Genomic DNA, 18331 nt, shown 5'->3' with positions numbered 1-18331 from the left:
TGGCATCTTCAGCACCATGGAGAAGGCCAGGGACAATTGAAGGATGGAGCCAAAAGGGTCATCATCTCCGCCTCTTCTGCCGATGCCCCCATGTTTGTGATGAGTGTGAAACACGAGAAATATGACAACTCACTCAAAATTGTTAGCAATGCATCCTGCACCACCAACTGCTTAGCCCCCCCCCGCCCCCCCCCCCCGGCCAAGGTCATCCATGACAACTTTGGCATTGAGGAAGGGCTCATGACCATGGTCCATGACATCACTGCCACTCAGTAGGCTGTGGATGGCCCCTCTGGAAAGCTGTGGTGTGATGGTTGTGGGGCTGCCCAGAACATCATCCCTGCATCCACTGGTGATGCCAAGGCTGTGGGCAAGGTCATCCCAGAGCTGAACTGGAAATTCATTGGCATGGCCTTCCATGTTCCTACCCCCTATGTGTCTGTCGTGGATCTGACGTGCCACCTGGAGAAACCTGCCAAGTATGAAGACATCAAGAAGGTGGTGAAGCAGGCATCTGAGGGTCCACTGAAGGGCATCCTGGGTTACACTGAGGTCCAGGTTGTCTCCTGTGACTTCAACAGCAACTCCCACTCTTCCACCTATGATGCCAGGGCTGGCATTACTCTCAATGACAACTTTGGCAAGCTCATTTCTTGGACAATGAATATGGCTCCAGCAACAGGGTGCTGTACCTCATGGCCTACATGGCCTCCAAGGAGTAAGAAACCCTGGGCCACCCACCCCAGCAAGGACACTGAGAGAGCAGAAGAGAGGCCCTCAATTGCTGAGGAGTCCATATCCCAACTCGGCCCCCAACACTGAGCATCTCCCTCACGATTTCCACCTCCAGACCCCCATAATGACAGGAGGGGCCTAGGAAGCCCTCCTACTCTCTTGAACACCATCAATAAAATTCGCTGCACCCACAAAAAAATTGCAGGATGAGTGAGCCAGGAGGGGCAATATGCAGTAAGCAGTATGTCTCCATGGCTTCTCTCTACCAGTTCCTGCTTCTAGGATCCTGCCTTGAGTTTCGGTTTTGACTCCTCCCAGTTATTTACAAGATAAAACAAGCCTTCTCCTCCACTAGTTGCTTTGGACATGGTGCTTATCAGAGCAACAGAAACTTCAAGACACCCATGCTTATCGTGGCCCCTTACACTACCCAACGCAGGCCGTTTCGTCTCTGTCAAATTTCAGCCATAGGAATGGCTGCTATTGAGCATGTGCACAGGAATTCCTGAGGACCCTGTGGAAGACAGTGAAACCGGGAAGAGCTGAGTGCGAGCCGAGGGACACTGTAGAATTGGGGAAGCTGACCACACACCTACTACTTTCTGTGGTTCCAATGGGGCCCTAGACGACGACATTCTCACCATAGAAAATGAGAAGGAAGCCACTTTCCCTCTAACCCAGAGGTCTTACATGATATACTTAGAGGTCAAATTAGATCCCTTCTGTTACTTCATTGCTCGGACATGAAACTCTGATGTATTTTAAAATGTATTCTCTGTCCAAAACTTGTTGAAACTTAAGTTGTGATTATACTGGGATGCATATCTTTACGAGGGGTTTAGTCCCGGCACCTTCTATATCCATGACTCTTTACAATGCAGAAGTGAACTTGTGTTCCCCTTTTCTTTTGGATTTTACTGCTCCGATAAGTGTTTGTGGAGGGGGTCTCTGTTTATCACCTATTCCCCAGGCTCACAATGTCTGAGACACATGGGACTGTTTTCTCTTGCCTGCACCACTGGAATTTTGCTCAGGTTTTACAGGTCTGCAGAACACTGCTGGGAACAAGACTGGGTATTAAGTAGCAAGCCTGCAGTACAACTTGGAGTTTTCATCCTGCCAAATTGGACTGCTGGAAACTCACGAGGGTGTGGAAATTAGATCCCCACAGAAGGTTCCTGAAGTTCGTCTACTGGGTTTATTCAGGCAGCTGTTTTCTGGACTTGGCCCTACAGCTACACTGAAGCTGCTGCGGTGTGTGCCAAGGGTTAGGAGAGTCTCCAGTTCAGTGTTTCCTAACTACTAGGCTCACGGACACTCCTGTCTCACCTTCTTGGTGATGTGGTGAGCCCTGGCTCTCTGCCTCTTCCTGGCACCTTCTCTTCTGGGAATTTAGCTAGTGTATTGGGTGAGGATGCAGTGTGGCCTGAGAACTGGATGCAGTCCCTGGCTGCTGGGACTCTGTCCTCTGAGGGAAAGAAGTATAACCCAACACACACCAGAGGGACTGAGGAAGGATGCCTAGAAGTCTCCCCTTTTCTCTCCCAGAAGACAGGGAACTCCCTGTAAGGGGTCGCGGAAGCAGCTCTGCCATGTTCTCAGGCAGGTGAGCATGCTTTTCATCTCTGAAATCTCTGAATGAAAAGAAAAAACAACAACTATTAGTACTACAAGCAAACGAACAAACAAACACCCTCATGTGGTCGGACCCATGCAGGAGTGCTCCCAGATCCGGGGAGGCAGAGAAAAGCGTATCATCCCTTGGGGCTTGCTGATTGGCCAGCTTAGCCTACGTGCTGGGTTCCAGCTACCGTGAGATCCTGTCTTAAAAAACAAGAGCGGTGGCCAAAAAATAAATAAATAAATAAACAAAACCCTAGCCAACCTCTGGCCCTACACACGTGCACACAAATATACATGTGCACCTGCACACACACATTTACACACACACACACGTTTGTCTGCAGTCTCTGGGTCACTGTGTGAATAGTGTGTGGGTACTAGATTAGTGAATGCCATCTCTCCTCTTTGTGTGCCTTTTGTTTTAATGAGACAGTCTGACTATGTAGCCCAGTCTGGACATGACGTCATGATCCTGCTGCCTCAGCCTCCTGAGGGCTGGGGTTACAGGCATATGCCACCACATACAGTTGCATAAGCTTTGCCAGGCTAGAAGAGAATACCTATGTGCTCATGATTCCTTATTATTGTTCTTTGATTTCCTTTTCAGTGTACACAGTTATGGGTTTCATGAGACATTTTCAGGCAAGCTTATTATTATTTGTTTTGTTTTGTTTCACAGGCATTTAAATAAGTGCAAAAAAAAAGCAGCAAGAGAGGCAACATTTAGATGCTCATATGTTCCACAATGGCAGGGACCATTGTTCGGCAGCATCCACCCAGAAGATCTAGACAGCAATGACCTAGGGCAGCTAAACATGCTGCTCAGTAGGTGCACAAGGAGTGCAGACTGACCGCCTTGCCACCCTAACCTGTTATACATGAGCATTAAGTAGAAACACAGATGACAGCGAGCGACCTTAGAGAGGATTCTGACTACAGAGTGGACCAGAGACTACATAGTCAGAGTGTAGGTGACTTCTCTGGATAATCCAGTAGTTTAGTTAACTGAGTACTCTGGAAACTTAGCACTCCCAGGGATGGAGTCCTTGCAGTGGGTGCTGGCTGTAAAGCCCTTGCCCACAAGGACCTTAGGCTCCTGGGAGCTTGAAATGAATGAGATAACTTAAATGCATTGATGGATGAGTGGTGGGGAGCAGGACAAGATGAATGGGACACTGGAAGATGCTGCTGCTCTTTATTCAGTGATGGATCATGGCATTGGATCAAGAGGCATCTGGATATGGGACACTGGATATTGAGAAATAAGAACAAACTCCAACCCACTGACAGAAATGTGCTTAGAGTATTTGAGACACGGCACCTGTGTCCATGAGGATGGAGAGGATGGAAAGTGAGAGGAGGATCTAGTGTACAGGGGCCATCATCGCTTTCAGGGTGTCCCTAAGGTGGGAGAGGTTGGAAAGACCGAACGCAAGGGGTTGAGCCTGACCTGGCGTGGATTTGCAGCTCACTGCCTTAAGGATGCTTGAGCATGCTGATGCAGAGGGTACGGGAACAGGGAGGTTAGTTAGAAAGTGTGCATTGCAAGAGACCAGCTGGGATAGTGGTTTCAAGAACAAGGCCCTGAGTGGCAGAGTCAGGTAAGACGTAGCTGTTTTCTGAGTGTTTTGAAGGAAAACATCCACAAAGACTTGGGGGCTTTGAATTAAAGAAAAATACAAAGCCTTGGGTGACTGACTGGAGGCACTCAGGGAGTGCTGTGGACTTGGCTGTTGGCTGTTGTACGGTCCTGGCTGTTTTTATAGCTGGTATTTTTTTTTAAGATACCTATTTTTAAAGATAATATTTTTAGTTTTAAAAGATTTATGTCTGTGACTGTGTCTGTGTATCCCACGCATGTGCAGGTAAGCAGTGAGACCAGAAGATGGCGTGAAGTCCCCTGAGCTGGCATCACAGGCAGATGCTAGCTGACCAGTGTGGATGCTGAGAACTGAACTCAGGTCCAACGCAAGAACAGCCAACACCCTTCAGTGCTGAGCCGTCTCCTCAGCCTCTGCTGTTGTCTCTAATGGCAAAGCCGAAAATGGGTTTAGGCAACTTGAAGTTAGTAAGAGAGACGGGACTGCTATGGGTATTTTGGGAGGCTCTCTGGAAGAGTCGAAGGAATCAGGCTAAAACCTTTTCTCCTCCAGCACAGGGCTGCACCTATATTCCTGTCCTTGGGGGTATTTTGCTGTAGTTTTCGCGGTGTTTTCTGTCTCCCCAGTGCTCCTAATGAGGAGGATGCAGACTGAGGGTGGACACTCTTCCTGTATCCTCAGTTCCCCCACCCTCTCAGGACCTCGTTTGTTGCATGATACATTCCTCTGATCACTCATGGTCCAGATGCATCTGGCTGATGAGCATCAGGAGGGTTCCCCATTTGCCAGGTCCTCACATAGAATACCTTCTCCCTTCCACATCCTCTGGGCTGATGCACACACACACACACGCGCGCGCGCGCACACACACACACACACAAACACACTTCCTGCCCTGCATATCCCCCGTGCTGCCATGCACACACTGACCTGACTTGCATTCTCAGAAAGCTGCCTCCCACTGATTTTTTCTACCAGGCATCCTAATAGGCTGTGTGGGCTATTGTGAGCCAGGACCACAAATCAGATGATTTGCAATAATGGGCGTTTATTCTTACTTTTCTGGGACCTAACCTAGTTAAAGAGATTGGCAGAATAGGTTCCTGTCCAAGATGGTCCTGCGGCCTCTGGTTGGTTGTTTCTGCTGATCTCTAATAGTCCTTGGCTTGTGGAAGCACCACCCTGACCTGACTTCATGTCACTATGACCTTATTCCCTGTGGCTGTCAAGTTCTATGTTCTGTTCAAAAGAACACCAGTCATATCGGGCCACCCTAATGGAGTTACCCTGACCTGATCATGTGCACTACCCTACTTCCTGGTAAGCTCACATTCATTAGCCCTGGTGGTTAGTAATTTAGCATCCCTTTGGCCAGAACCAATTCACTTCATGATGTCTTCTTCCTGGCTCAGAGTCAGTGACCTACCCCTGTCTGAACCTGGTGGAATGGAAGAATGAATGAATGAATGAGTGAATGAATGAATGAATGAATGCTGGAATCCTGTGTGTCACATACCTAGCTCATAGTGCTGTCGCCATAGAGTTGGCTTTGAACACAAGAGGACCTTTTTATTGGTACTTCATAGCAGGTATTCCTTACTGCTGTGCTCAGGACAGAGCATCGGGGACAGTGGGCATCAGCTCACAGGCTGCCTAAGGTCCTTGCCACACAATGTTTGCACATGGAGACAGCAGGAACTCTCACCTCACACCTAGACCGAGCCACGTGCTCCAGGCTTGCGAAGTGTTAGCGTTAACTTTGGCCGTTTCTGTGCAACGTATGTGGCAGACATGACATTCACTGCTTGATGATCTCATCTAAAGAAAGAAAACTTGGAATGCATGCTGACCCCACTGGGTTTGGATCTATTGTATAGAGAGATATCTATCCAGGCAGACAGCACCTCCTCAGATCACTTAGGTGGCTTGGACCTCAAAAGGCAGGAAGAAGCAGGTTGAGCCCCATTAGAGTGCTCACCTGAAAAGGCTGGGGGTCGAAGGCAGGAAAGGAAAACTCCTCTTTTTCCAAGCATGAGGCTTTTGGCTGGAGGTCAGATTTAAGCACCAACTAGAAGTCAGGCTGGTTGTGCAATCCTGCGCTCTAGACTCAGCACGGACAGGCTTCGTCCTCTGGGTCTTTGCCTTTATGCTTTAAAGCAAAAGCTACACAAAGCTAAGCCAGGAACAGCCAACTTGCAGAAAGGAGAACAAGAAGATGGCTAAGTGAGTAACTGGGGGACCCGAGGAAACCCAGTTATCTTCTGGGGTCTTTCCTTTTAAACAGGACAGTTTGGACAAAGGCTGCACGTGTCTCCACGAAGGTAGAAGGATTATAAAGATCATGGCAATGAGGGCAAAAGAGCTGGCCCTCTCACTAGAAGGTATGACTCTTGAGCCCTAAGGAACAAGAAGTGGGTCCAGTACTCATGTTCTCATGAGCAGACTATGGCCAGTCCCCTATCATTGTGTCTATGTTGGGACGGATGCACATAGCCCTATTTTTTTTCATGCATTTCAACTGCCCACGTTGTTATTCTCTGGTCTTTTGTATTCCACACATTCCCCTAAGCCCTATGAATGTATGAAACTGCTCTTAAGTTAATGAGTAAGCGCAAAACCTAAATGTGCAGAGGAAGTCTTAAAGCAATTTCACATGGTCTCAATATAGAAGTGTGCATCAGTGGGCACGTGCCATTAAGCAAACAGGCCAAAGGCCTGCAGGACTGGGCATGTAATGTATGGGATTAGGACAAACTGGGTCTTGTTTCCAAAGTGATGAGAATTTCAAAGGTGGGGTCTCAGAGGACCAAGCCACAGGACCAGAGAGATTGTCTAGGTGGCAGCCTGTAAAGATGGGTGTTGGCTGCTCAGTGTAGTGTGTTCAGAATGGTGTATTGTTCTTTAGGATAGGAGCATTCTCCTAAAGGCTGGAGGAAAACCTGATCCTAAGCTCAAGAGACTACTGTGATTTCTTCTCTAGGACCCAGCTGAAGAGCCACATTGCTGGGCTTGCTCTGGTGGGCAGAAGGCTTTCTCAGCATGGCAGAGGTCCCAGGCTCATCCTTAGAAAATACTACATGTCTGTCCTTCCCTGCACTGAGATTTGCTCACTGACCTGCCTCCCCACAGAGCTTCTGCCAACCCTGGGTTGTAGCTGGAGGTTTACAGTCATTCTTCTACCCATAGCCTTGATCAGTGCAAGATTCAGAACAAGGTCCGTTATTTTATGAGCATTCCCCTGTCATGTATTTGACCAACGGCACATATTAGAACTCCATACTTCACAGGATATAAGAATGGAAATTATGTGAGATGGGAAGACCATGGTAGCCCATGGAAAATGTAAAGCCAAAAGTCCAACTGGCAAGCCAGTTTCCTCATCATTAAGTCAGCATCTCCAGGTTCTCCCTGCACACCTGGCCTGAGCCAGAAGCAGGATGAGAGCTGGGATAATGTCTGAGACATGTCCTGGGTGGACTCTGGAACAGGTAAGCTTCCTTCCTGAGTGCATACAACAAGCAGGGCCTGGCTGTACCTCTCCACAGAGTCTATGGAACAATGTGCCCACACAGGAAGAAGTGGACACAGAGAGCAGCTGACCACTGGCACAGGCAGGTAGGCTATAGAAACTGGAGAAGAGTGGTTTGATCATTCTGGGGTTCTGGGGGCCCCTGGGTTGGCATTGGCTTTCTGGATCCCACCCTTGTCTGAAACCTACCCATTGAAACCCATAAAGGCAACAGAGACACAGGAGGGCCGGGGAGTCTTGTTCATAGCTGGAGGATAAAGGAGCTGAATGTAAAGGGTTTGTCAAGAGCACATGTCTAGGGTCAGGTGTGAGAGTATTCCCTGACCTTTGACCCCTAAAATCCAGGGCTCTCTGATCCTGAGCTTGCACAGGGGGGGTCAGAACGTTTGAGCAGCTGACTGTAAGGATTCAATGCTTCTCAGGCCTCACGTTAACTTTCCCTTGCCCTACCCACACAGTAAAGCAGGCAAAGTAATATCAAATTAAAATTTGCAGCATGGTTACGTTATCAGAATAATTTGACTGCCCTTCAGCTGTTCTCCTAGGCTCCAGATCTTGTCTCGTGACCATTTTTAATTGCAGTGGGCACAGATTTAAAGTTGTACGACCTGCTTGATGTATAGGCAGCCACAGATTTCACAGGCCAGGTGACAGTGTTCCACAGAGAGGTTGGTTCAAGTTTTTCTAGACTTTCCAGTCTGAAAATACCTCTCTAGAGGAGATACAGCCATTCAGAGCCAGGACTAGGAAAGAAAAAACACGTTCTTCCCTGCTTACTCTTGTGCCAACACAAGTGCCTGTTTATTATTTCCAGAGTGTGTAACCTCCCAGTGCTTCTTAGCCACTCTGGAACCCAAGAGAGGAACTGCATCTGGGTCTGTGCAGTGAAATGGACAAACACCCTGTAGAAATAAACGTGATGCAGTTGTAGGGCAGGTACATGGAGAGCTCATGCCAGTGGTAGAAGACACCATGTGGCTCGCTGGCCAGTGGAACCAGGACTGAGTGTGGGTCTGGGACTTCTTTCTCTACACACTCCTGCATGTGACTGTACAGATATGCCCTAAGATAGTATGAGCACTGTGTATCAGCAGATCTGAGGCTACAGAGTTCCACTGTGAGAGAGGGGGGTTTTCTTCAACTTCCTTCACGTGGCTTCAGGGAGAAAGCTTCTGGCTGGAGCCTGCATGCATGCTTACCTCTAACATCTTGCTGACATCCTTGTCCCTCCGTGGAAGGGAGAGGTAGAAAGCAGAGGCTCAAGCCTTAGCAGGCAACAGAGTGTATCTAAAGTTCTTCAGTCTCTCTCTCTTCTTATTATCTTTATGTCGCACTCATTGCTGATGGCATGTGAAGTTAGAGGTCCTTTGAAAATGTAATACAGATGCAAAAGTAGGGGAGGGGGAAAAGGCAAGCTTTGGGGAGAATGGATAGAAGAGAAGAGAGAATGAGTGGGGTGTGGTAAGATGATTAAAGTACTCTCTTTGTAAGTACAGGAAATTGTAAAAGAGCAAAGAAGAAAAGTATAATACAAAACTCAAAATTATCGATTCAAAGTGTAATATAAACTGTGGACAAAAGCGGTCATAAGAATTATGATCTAGTCAAAATGAAACATTATAGCATGACTGACAGATTAATAGAAAATTCAGAAGTCAAAGTTCAGGTCCCTGCCTTTGACCAATTACTCCTTCCCCCAAGATGCTGCCATCTTAGATACAGATAAATGGTGGATCTTCTACGGGCAGAAAGAGAGCCTAGACAATGCATAGGGATTAGATCATGGCATTCATTAGATGCTGTGCTAATAGCGATTAGTCTTCCTTGTCAACTTGACTGGATTTATAATGACCTAGAGGCTCCCAAGTGTGTCTGTGAGGGTGTTTGCAGAATAGTGTAAACCTATTTGAAGACCTACATCTGTCCATCCTGTTTCTTGACTATGGACTTGATATGGCCTGCTGTTCTATTCTTTTACCATGACTTTCCCAAAAATGATGGACTCTGCCTTTGAACTATGAGCCAAGATAAGTCCTCCAGTCTGCTTCTAGAAGTTGCTTCTGCTAGGCAGTTTATCACAGCAATGAAAATATTAATGCCTTAAGGTAATGGTCTTCAGAGGCACTTCCTCCGTGACGGTATTGAGGTTGCTTCCCACCAGAGTTGACTCTCTTACCTTTTCAATGTCCAGAGTTATTCATTTGCATCTTTCTGAAGGTGGCTGGGTTGTTTCGAGCTTTTCAATTCACTGGTCCCTGGCAGTTCTCTGGAGAGAAGCCCCACTCCTGGCACTCATGCTTTAGTGAATTGAGTCAATTCTGTTCCAACAAAGAGCTTGTCCTCCTGGGAGGCTTAGCGGAACACTGGTTTCCCAGAGATAGCTGGAGTCAAGGCTGCTTTTTAACCTGCTGGGGGGCAAGTAAAAAATACCAAGGTAATTGCTTTAAGTGACTGACATGAGTTTAGAATTCATTGGCCCAAGTTAGGGTTTGAGGTCTTCTCCTGAGACAACTCCAAGAATGTTAAGAACTTCTTGCTTTCTAAGGGACACTGGACTGTCACCTGAAGGCCTGCTCTGGGAAGCATCTTCTCACTGGCAAGCTAACCGTGACCATGGCAGTGAAGGGTCACACAGGACCAAAGGAGAATCACTGAAGGAAGAGGAGCCTTACAAAACAAAGGCATTTCATGTCCAGAGGCCCGGAGTCATGAAGTGGTTTGTCTCATTGATGGAAGGATATGGGGTTCAAAGTGATGGACCAAAGTGGGTAACACAGAGGAGATGCTGAGGATCTGGAAATGGAGAGGAGAGCATCCTTGCAAGATCTAAGAAGGTCGACTAAGGATCATTGGTGGAACGAGGCGAGATGTTTCTCTGTCTCCTGAAAGTGACAGAAAGCCCTGGCATGTTTAAAGCATTAGAAGACCCAGCAATGCTGTGTAACTGAGGCATGCTTAGCTCAGCAGTGTGGTATAGGTGGGTAGTGGGTTAGAGGAGGTGAGTCTGAAAATGCCTGGTGTACCTACAGTCTTGGGAAGAGATGATGGGCAGGAAGGGGGCAGAGAGATGTTGAAGGAGTCATAGGGGCATCCTTTAAACATCTATTCATACCAAAAACCACTCAAATATTCAGGGAGTCATCCTCCAGGATAGAGCCTCCATTGAATAGATCACTCCGAACGATTAAAATGTGAAGTTTGCAGCCCATTGCAGTAGAGTTTATTTATAATTAGAGCCACAGTTTGCATGCACTTTAAATGCAAAGAAGGGTTTTAACTGTCAAGTTATTACATTACTCAAGAGTTTAATTAATAACACACTAATCGGAGAAGCCCGCATCAAGAGTCACACCATATTGTTCATATTACATTTGGAAACGTTTGAAGTGATTTAGTCACTTGAAAAATGAACCTCAAAACGCAGCCTTATCCTCTCACAGATATGGGAGAGCCTTCATCTTGTATACTCTAGTATTTTTAAGGATAGAAAGGGGCTCCCTTGGGGGTGGTGATGAAAAGACCCATGCCCTTAGATTAGAGATGTGTTTAGTCTTAAAACGATCCAATGGGGAAAAGGTTTACAAACAGTGGGACCTGCTTTGAAAGATGACTATCCAAAGGTTATACAGAATAATAAATAAAAAAAGCCATAGCATCACATGAGAATAGGATTCAGGACTTGATGGTTGATGTATTTTATCCTCTTAGCCCATCTCCCCAAATGTGGACAATGAGGTTCACAGAGTCTTGTGTGTGTGTGTGTGTGTGTGTGTGTGTGTGAAAGGTCTTCAGAATCCTCTGCACAGATTCACTAACCATCATTTAGTCAAAGCTACAGTCAATGATTTTATGCTGTGGGCTCCGAGCAGCTGATTCATCACTGAATTGAGTCTCTGCCATGGGTTCAGGCATCAGAAGCTGTGTTATAGGCTGAACTGGGTATGCCACCCAGGGCAGCCACTCAATGCAAAACGTTTTAAATCTTGGGCTAAGATCATGCACACATACATCAGCCCACATGCACATGTCCATCAATGGTTCTACATCTGTAGATCCAACCAGATGTAAAATAATAACCAATAAAAATTGTTATAGGGTATATGTATAGATTTAACCACATTTTTTTTAGTCCCTGAATTTAGCATCACAGTTGTTCTCATTGTGTTCCATATTGTCATGAGAATCTGCTGCCTACAAATGCTGTACCAGTCTGTGTCAAGGAACTGAACTCCCTCGGGATATCATGAGTCCAAATTCTGACAGTTACTCTGGGATACCTGTGTCCATCAGATGTGTGCAGATGCCCTCTGAGGCTAGAAGGTGTTTTCTGCTTTACTGACCATGTCGTGTTTGCCACAGCCGGGCAGCTCTGTGTGGAAACAGACACAGGCAACACATAAATGTGGGCACAGCTCTGCTCCCAGAAGACTTGCTGCAACTGAAGTATAGAGTTTCTTACAATTCTCCTGTGTTGTGAACTGAACTTTGCGGGTGGCATTAGCTATGTAAAGATGAGAGAAATGGTCTTAGGTCATGGACTGCAGAAGCAGACAGTAGATTGGGTCTGGTGGTAAAGTTTGCTTATCTTCTTGTGAGCTGAGGTGAATTCTCCTGCCTACACCCTGGGAAAGGCCTCTACAGAGAGGCTCTACAGCTGAGCTGGAGGCAGAGAGTGGCCAGAGTGGAAAGCTTGCTTGAGACTGGACATGTATTCAGAAGTAGGTAGACCACACTGCCGATGGATGTGAATTCTGTGCTGTGTAATACAGAGTCTATCCAGGTGAAGCATAGCTGATGGTGAATGCTCCTTAGAGGACTGACATGGCCAAGTTAGCTTGCAGAGAGATGGCCCTGGTGACCAATGTATGTCTACAGAGAAGAATCTGGAAGGAGAGAGGCCAGTTCTCCTCACCAGCAAGGGCGTGGTCACCCAAGTCAAACAAAATGAACTTCCCAAGCAGACGTCTTAGCTTAGAACTAGGCAAATCCGAGCAAATTCTTCACGTAAAAGCGGAACCTGGAGAAAATAAGCATTATGGGTTTTTAGTGATGGTAGGGGCATCTTAATTTCCTCTTACAAGACATCAAATGTAGAGCTGTCATTTCCAATGGGTGGTGAGAGGAGCCTGCTAAGTGACCAGTGGGTCCCCACTCAGAAAAGGTAGGAAGTGCAAACGCCCTTAGCCTTATAAATCATATTTACAATGAACGCAAAGCAAAATCCTCTGTAACCTCGGATCCCTGAGCCTTTGCATGTCCATGCCACCATGTAGATATATGTCCGTGGAAAGAACAATCCATTGATAAATGCTTTCAGTGTTTTCTTTGTTACCATACAGTCTATTGACAGTGTGTCTTTGGGACTCTATTCCTCCTCCTCCTCCTCCTCCTCCTCCCCCTCCCCCTCCCCCTCCCCCTCCCCCTCCCCCTCCTCCGCTCCTCCTCCTGCTCCTCCTCCTCCTCCTCCTGCTCCTCCTCCCCCTTCTCCTTCTTCATCAAACTTCTATTTCATAAAATGAAGACCAGCACAGCCAGGTCTCTGGCTGATGGCTCATCAAGGCCATAAAAGCTCTCTTTACTCTTGATAGTTTTCCCCCAGGTAATAGGGTCTTGGTACAGATACCTAGGACCTAGATGCCTGGGTGAAGATGCCCTTTTCAGTCCCACCCATAGATGTGAGGACTTCTGCCGTCCACTTGGCAGTGGGGTTTCTCAGTTCTATATACACCGGAGCATGATGGGTCCAGTCTTTCATTTGCAAGTGCTTTATCTGAGCAGAGTTAACATGTGCTGCCTTCCTTGAGAGGACAAATGAGATGGTAGATATAAAACCATTTCCATTTCCCAAGATGCTCATGGCTGTATGGCAGAACCCTCATGACTTAGAGCTGTGTTTATCTGTTCACAGATCTTGAGCTCTGCAAGTAGGGTACTAGGTCCCTTTCTTTTATGCAAGTGGGGAGCTCACAACACACCGCACTGCCTGGGACAACAGAGCTGTCAGATGACAAACCTCTAAATGATCAGGAGGTGGTTGTATTACCATACACTGTCAGTGCCCTATGGTGGAACCACACATGAAAACAATCCCAGGATTCCCCAGCCTTTATACATTCTCAACATGTTTTCACTGAGTTTTAAAATATCTGCCCTGGGTGTCAAGATGTATATTAGGAACTGTAAACAGTAATAAATGAGGACACTCCGATAACCGCGGAAAATCGATGATAAAACAGCAAAACAATATCTCATTACTGGCTTGAGTGAAATAGAAATCAGGGCACATTTCCAAGATTAGGAATTAGATTAGAAATTTGACAACATGATAACTTTTAACAGAAATGGGATTCGGCAACAACGCAGAGCGTAAGAGGCATGACAGTAATCAACACAATGTAATGTGGCATTTTGCGGTGTCACCGACGCAACGTGAACCATTTCATCTGCGGGAAGCTCACCTAGAGCCGAGAATCAGAAAGTGGGTTTTATTGTCTATTTAAAGCATTACCTGATAGTGTCCTCTTCAAATTCCATAAATATAAAAGATGTCTCCTTCTTTCATCTGTGGGTTTCTGAGCCACGTGGTTACAGTTCATAAGTTCCACAAGATTTACAAATTCCTTCAGACTTATTCCCTGAGCTTCAGCAGGCAGAGCTTTAAAGTGGAAGCAGAAGGAACAGCAAGGTGGGGCTCCCTTTCCTCTCAGTGTTAGTAAAATACATAGGAAAATGGAAGCGAGCCTTTAGATGAGCCATCTCTCTCACTATGGTCCACAGCATTTCCTGATATGGCCAGTACCGTTTACTCATCCTGTGTCAGGGTGGCTTTTGCAATAACTTGTTTTTTTATTTTTAAATCCGCTTCAAAATACAGCGCTCGCAATTTTGAAATCCTTTTCCACTGTGAGGTCCCGAATGGAGAGCAAACCAGATAAAAGTCTCACGGGTGACATTTGAAATTTTGTCCCTATGATGTGAATCCAGTAAGATTTATAGCAGCAATGATCAAGATAGTTAAATGGTTTTAGATTTCAGATGGAGTGAATCGCTCTTAAGGTGTCAGCTTGATGTCATCTTCAGGGGGTCTTTTAGCCAGAGTCTATAAGGAAAAAGAGGTTTGCAAGAGTCAGCACTGGGGACTGGAACATGGGTCAACATTAAGGTCCCTGTCAGTGTCAACTAAGTAGCAACTAAGTAGCAACTAAGATTCAGGCAATCATACAAGATCTGAAAGCCGGGCTGTGAGCACTGGACTGTGACATCTCTGCGTCCAGAGCTCAGACTTCTGACAAACAATTCAATGCTCTTCAATGTAGCCATGTCCTACAAACCTATCACGGGTTTTAAAAAGTGGGGTCTTCACAGACTATCCTGGCTTAACAGCATAATGTGCTAGAGGGTGAGGATTGTGTCTTCAGGTGATCAGGAGCTCTGGTCAGTGCCAAAGCCTTACCACCAGGAGATCATACTGGGCTGCTGCATAGCACTGAGATGGAAGCCAAAGTGCCAAGCGTCTTCTGAAAGCATGTTGCTTTCACACCAGTGTGGAGATAAAAAGTCACCTGTGGTCTACAGGGAAGGTCCTTCGAAGGAGCAGGGGATGCTATGAATAGATTCAGGTTAGCAGAGATACCTGCAGAGATAAACCAGGACCAGCCTAGGCATGCTGTGGACATATATGTCAACCCTGCCACTGGAAACCAGCATCATCTCAGAGGAGACACATCTCTGCAATGTAAGAAGCAGAAAGATATGACGGGCTCTTGGGTCCAGAGTCACCACCAGAACTCCCGATGTATAGCCATCATGGCTGCTGGCCCTCAGGCATGTAAGGCACCCAAGGTCAAGGACAGGCTGGCTATTCACAAGGAGTCCACACAGCCTCACCTGGTGTCTTTTTAGGGACATAGCCTACTTCTCCAAGCTCCAGCCTGGTGAACAGTAAAGGAGCCATCTGTCAATCACAGGAGGGTCAACCCTCATATTCCTGTCTATCCTCATACACTTTCCTGAATGTTCTGTGATGGCCCCATCAGGGCAAGGTGGGCACCTTCCTTGGGATTTTTTTTTTTTTTTGTCTGAAGTTGGAACACTTCAAGCCAGCAGTGGGGGCAGCAGAGGGCCAAAGCTCTTTATAAGAAGTCTCAGCTCCAGTGTCCCTGGCTGAGTAAGTAGGCCATCCTGATTCTTTCCATGTGGACAATATGGAGAGGTCTGTAGACTGAGCCCACCTACTATCTCCAGTCTTCTATGAGGCAATATGAGGTTAGGGTAACAGAAAAATGGGCCTGGGAACTAGCAGAAATGTATGCCTTGGCAGAGTGAAAGTTGTCATGACTGCAGTTCATCAGTCACCAGGATCCTTGTCACTTGGGGCCCAAGAAGGTTGTAGAACCATCAACCTCTTGAACAGGCACGTGCATTTTTACAGTATCCCCAGGATGTCCATGCATTGCCTTTAGAGAAACAATTGTCTAAAGAACAACAAAATCCATCTCTTGATAGAGGGGCATGAATCAGTTCAACCCATGGATCAAGAGCAAAGGTCCAGATTGCCTCCTGGAATGTGCAATGGAGAGGAAGCAGTGTGAATACAGGCTTTAAGGACACTGGGGCTCCATCCTTCCCTCTTACAGTAGGGTGCTGAGGCTAAAGAAGGAGAGCATGGATTCTCACAAGTGTGAAGTGTCCTCATGAGCCAACTTGAGTATTCCTCTCATCCCCCTCACTCACTGGTAGTCCTGGGTCAGGTATGTGTATTAGCAATAGGACATCCCAGGGTCATTTTTGAGCATCTCTCCAAACACTACATCATGTTCTTCTTTGCAAAGCTGAACTAGGGTTGCTAGGTCACCATCAGAAACCTATTCTTCCACAAAATCCAGTAGCTTTCTAATATGGAAAATAATGAAGTCATTGGCTTTTCTTAGGCTTCAGTGAAGTACGGACTCTGTTGTTCCACTCAGGCCCTAGCAACAGGGACATGTTCCATTGGTCCCACACTCGTGTGTGGGCATCTGTGAGCTCCCCTGGCTTTTTTGCTATCATTCCATCAGCACCTCTCCAAGTCTGATTGATATTTATGCAGAAATTCTGTTTGCAAAGTCCTTTTACACATATGGCTTCATTTTGTCCAATTAAGTATTAAATATGAAAAGCTTTCGAACAGAGAGGCAGATACAGCAAAGACGGCAGTCACAAGTGTAGACAGTGTCTCACTTGTAGAGAGGGATGAACCTTATAGGGTGGGTTTGTCATGAACACAATGAACAAATAATCTGTCCCTATTGATGGACGGGTCTAAAAATCTAGAACCTGTTCAATGTAATCCAAAGTTTAAATAAGAGACTAATCCCTAGCATGGCCATTACATAGCAGAAGGAAAACATTGTGAACTTTCCATTCCATTTAGTGAAGGACTGGGAGATGGGCATTAGGGGTCCAATGAGGGTATTAGCAGCCAAGGAAAAAGGAACCCTGAGAAAACACATCTCTTAAATGTGCTTCTTGTACCCAGAACCAAAAGGCTCAGATTTGAGGTTTGTGAAAGTGACTTTGAGGATTGCCTGATAGCACCCCTGTCTGTAACATCCAACAATCAGCATCCAACAATCAGGTAGAGGAGGTGTGGCCCCTCTGACCTTTCTGACGTATTACCTGCACCTGCAGTGAGCCCTTGGTCACAGAGTTCTGAGAGTGACAGGACCAGATCATCAGTGCTTCGGCTCTACCAGTGGGGTCATGTGTTGGCTGCTGAATTCGTAACTGAATAAACCATCCAGAGGGTGTCTCTGAAGACCACTCCTTGCCCCTGCCCTTTCCTGGCTGGCTGTGGATGCATGAGGTTAAGAGTTTGCCTCTGTCCTGTCCAGTTCCCTCTGTGCTTTGCTCTCAGAGGCAGGCCTGAGATCACAGGGACCAGCTGGTTTCCGTCACGGGCAGAGACCTCTGAAGACATGAGCTAAAATCAATCTTTCGTCCTCTGAGTTGTTTTTCTGGGGGGCATCTGCAAAGCGCTCACAGATTCTGCAACACAATGCGACTATCAGCCTGCCAAGATGGTTATATTTAACCCAGAATTAATGCTGACGAGATTATGAAACAACTATACACCACAAATACTTCAATAGCCATGAGGAATAGCAATTATACTGGAAACACTATGGAGAAGAGGCTCTGTAAATATTAAATGTTCTCTACCCCTTGTTCTAGAGAGCCCACTGCCACAGATTCATCCAGTTGGGAATAACAGATACACACCATGGTGATTTGAATGAGAACTACCTCCCATAGACTTACATATTTAAGCCTTTGGTCCCCTGTTAGAGGTACTTCTTGGAGTGGTCATGGAAACATTGGGGGGCAGAGCCTTGCTGAAGGAAGAGAGTTATATCCTGGCCCTACTATTTTCTTCTCCGCTTCCATGCTTGGCTGGAATATGATCTCCTGGCTTCCTGACATGGCTGTTGACTGCCATACCTCCCATGCTCTGTGGATTCTCCATCTTTTTTTATTTGCTTTGTCTGGAAGCTGGTGGTGTCAGACCTGTCCTCTCATGTTCCTATTGACCATTTGTCTTTTTTATTCCTCTAGGAGATAACTGTTGTTTCTAGTACTTTCCTTGTTTTTCTGTTACCAGCTCCATACATATTTCTCATGTTAGGGACACATCAGTATATGTGGAAGGCTTGTATGGAATCCATTCTTTTTACATACTACCGAACAGGACAACTTAATAAGAAGAATGATTGTACAGCTCTCGGATTCAGAAGGTTCAGTCCCACATAGTGGTGATGGTGTGGTAGACCACAGACATTCATTCATGTTGTGGTGGGCACCCTCC

The 18331-nt window shown here is 46.4% G+C and overlaps 1 pseudogene; it reads right to left on the bottom strand.

Moving 5' to 3' along the window:
• Window positions 1–171: 171 nt before the first annotated feature.
• LOC147001322 (uncharacterized) overlaps window positions 172–18331 on the bottom strand; it is a 36863-nt pseudogene continuing 18703 nt past the window's right edge.

This window comes from Mus caroli, unplaced genomic scaffold, assembly GCF_978045245.1.
Source record: "Mus caroli unplaced genomic scaffold, Mus_caroli_1 scaffold_14, whole genome shotgun sequence".
NCBI lineage: Eukaryota > Metazoa > Chordata > Mammalia > Rodentia > Muridae > Mus > Mus caroli.
The sequence above is the reverse complement of the archived record's forward strand: the minus strand, read 5'-3'. Positions and strand labels throughout refer to the sequence as shown.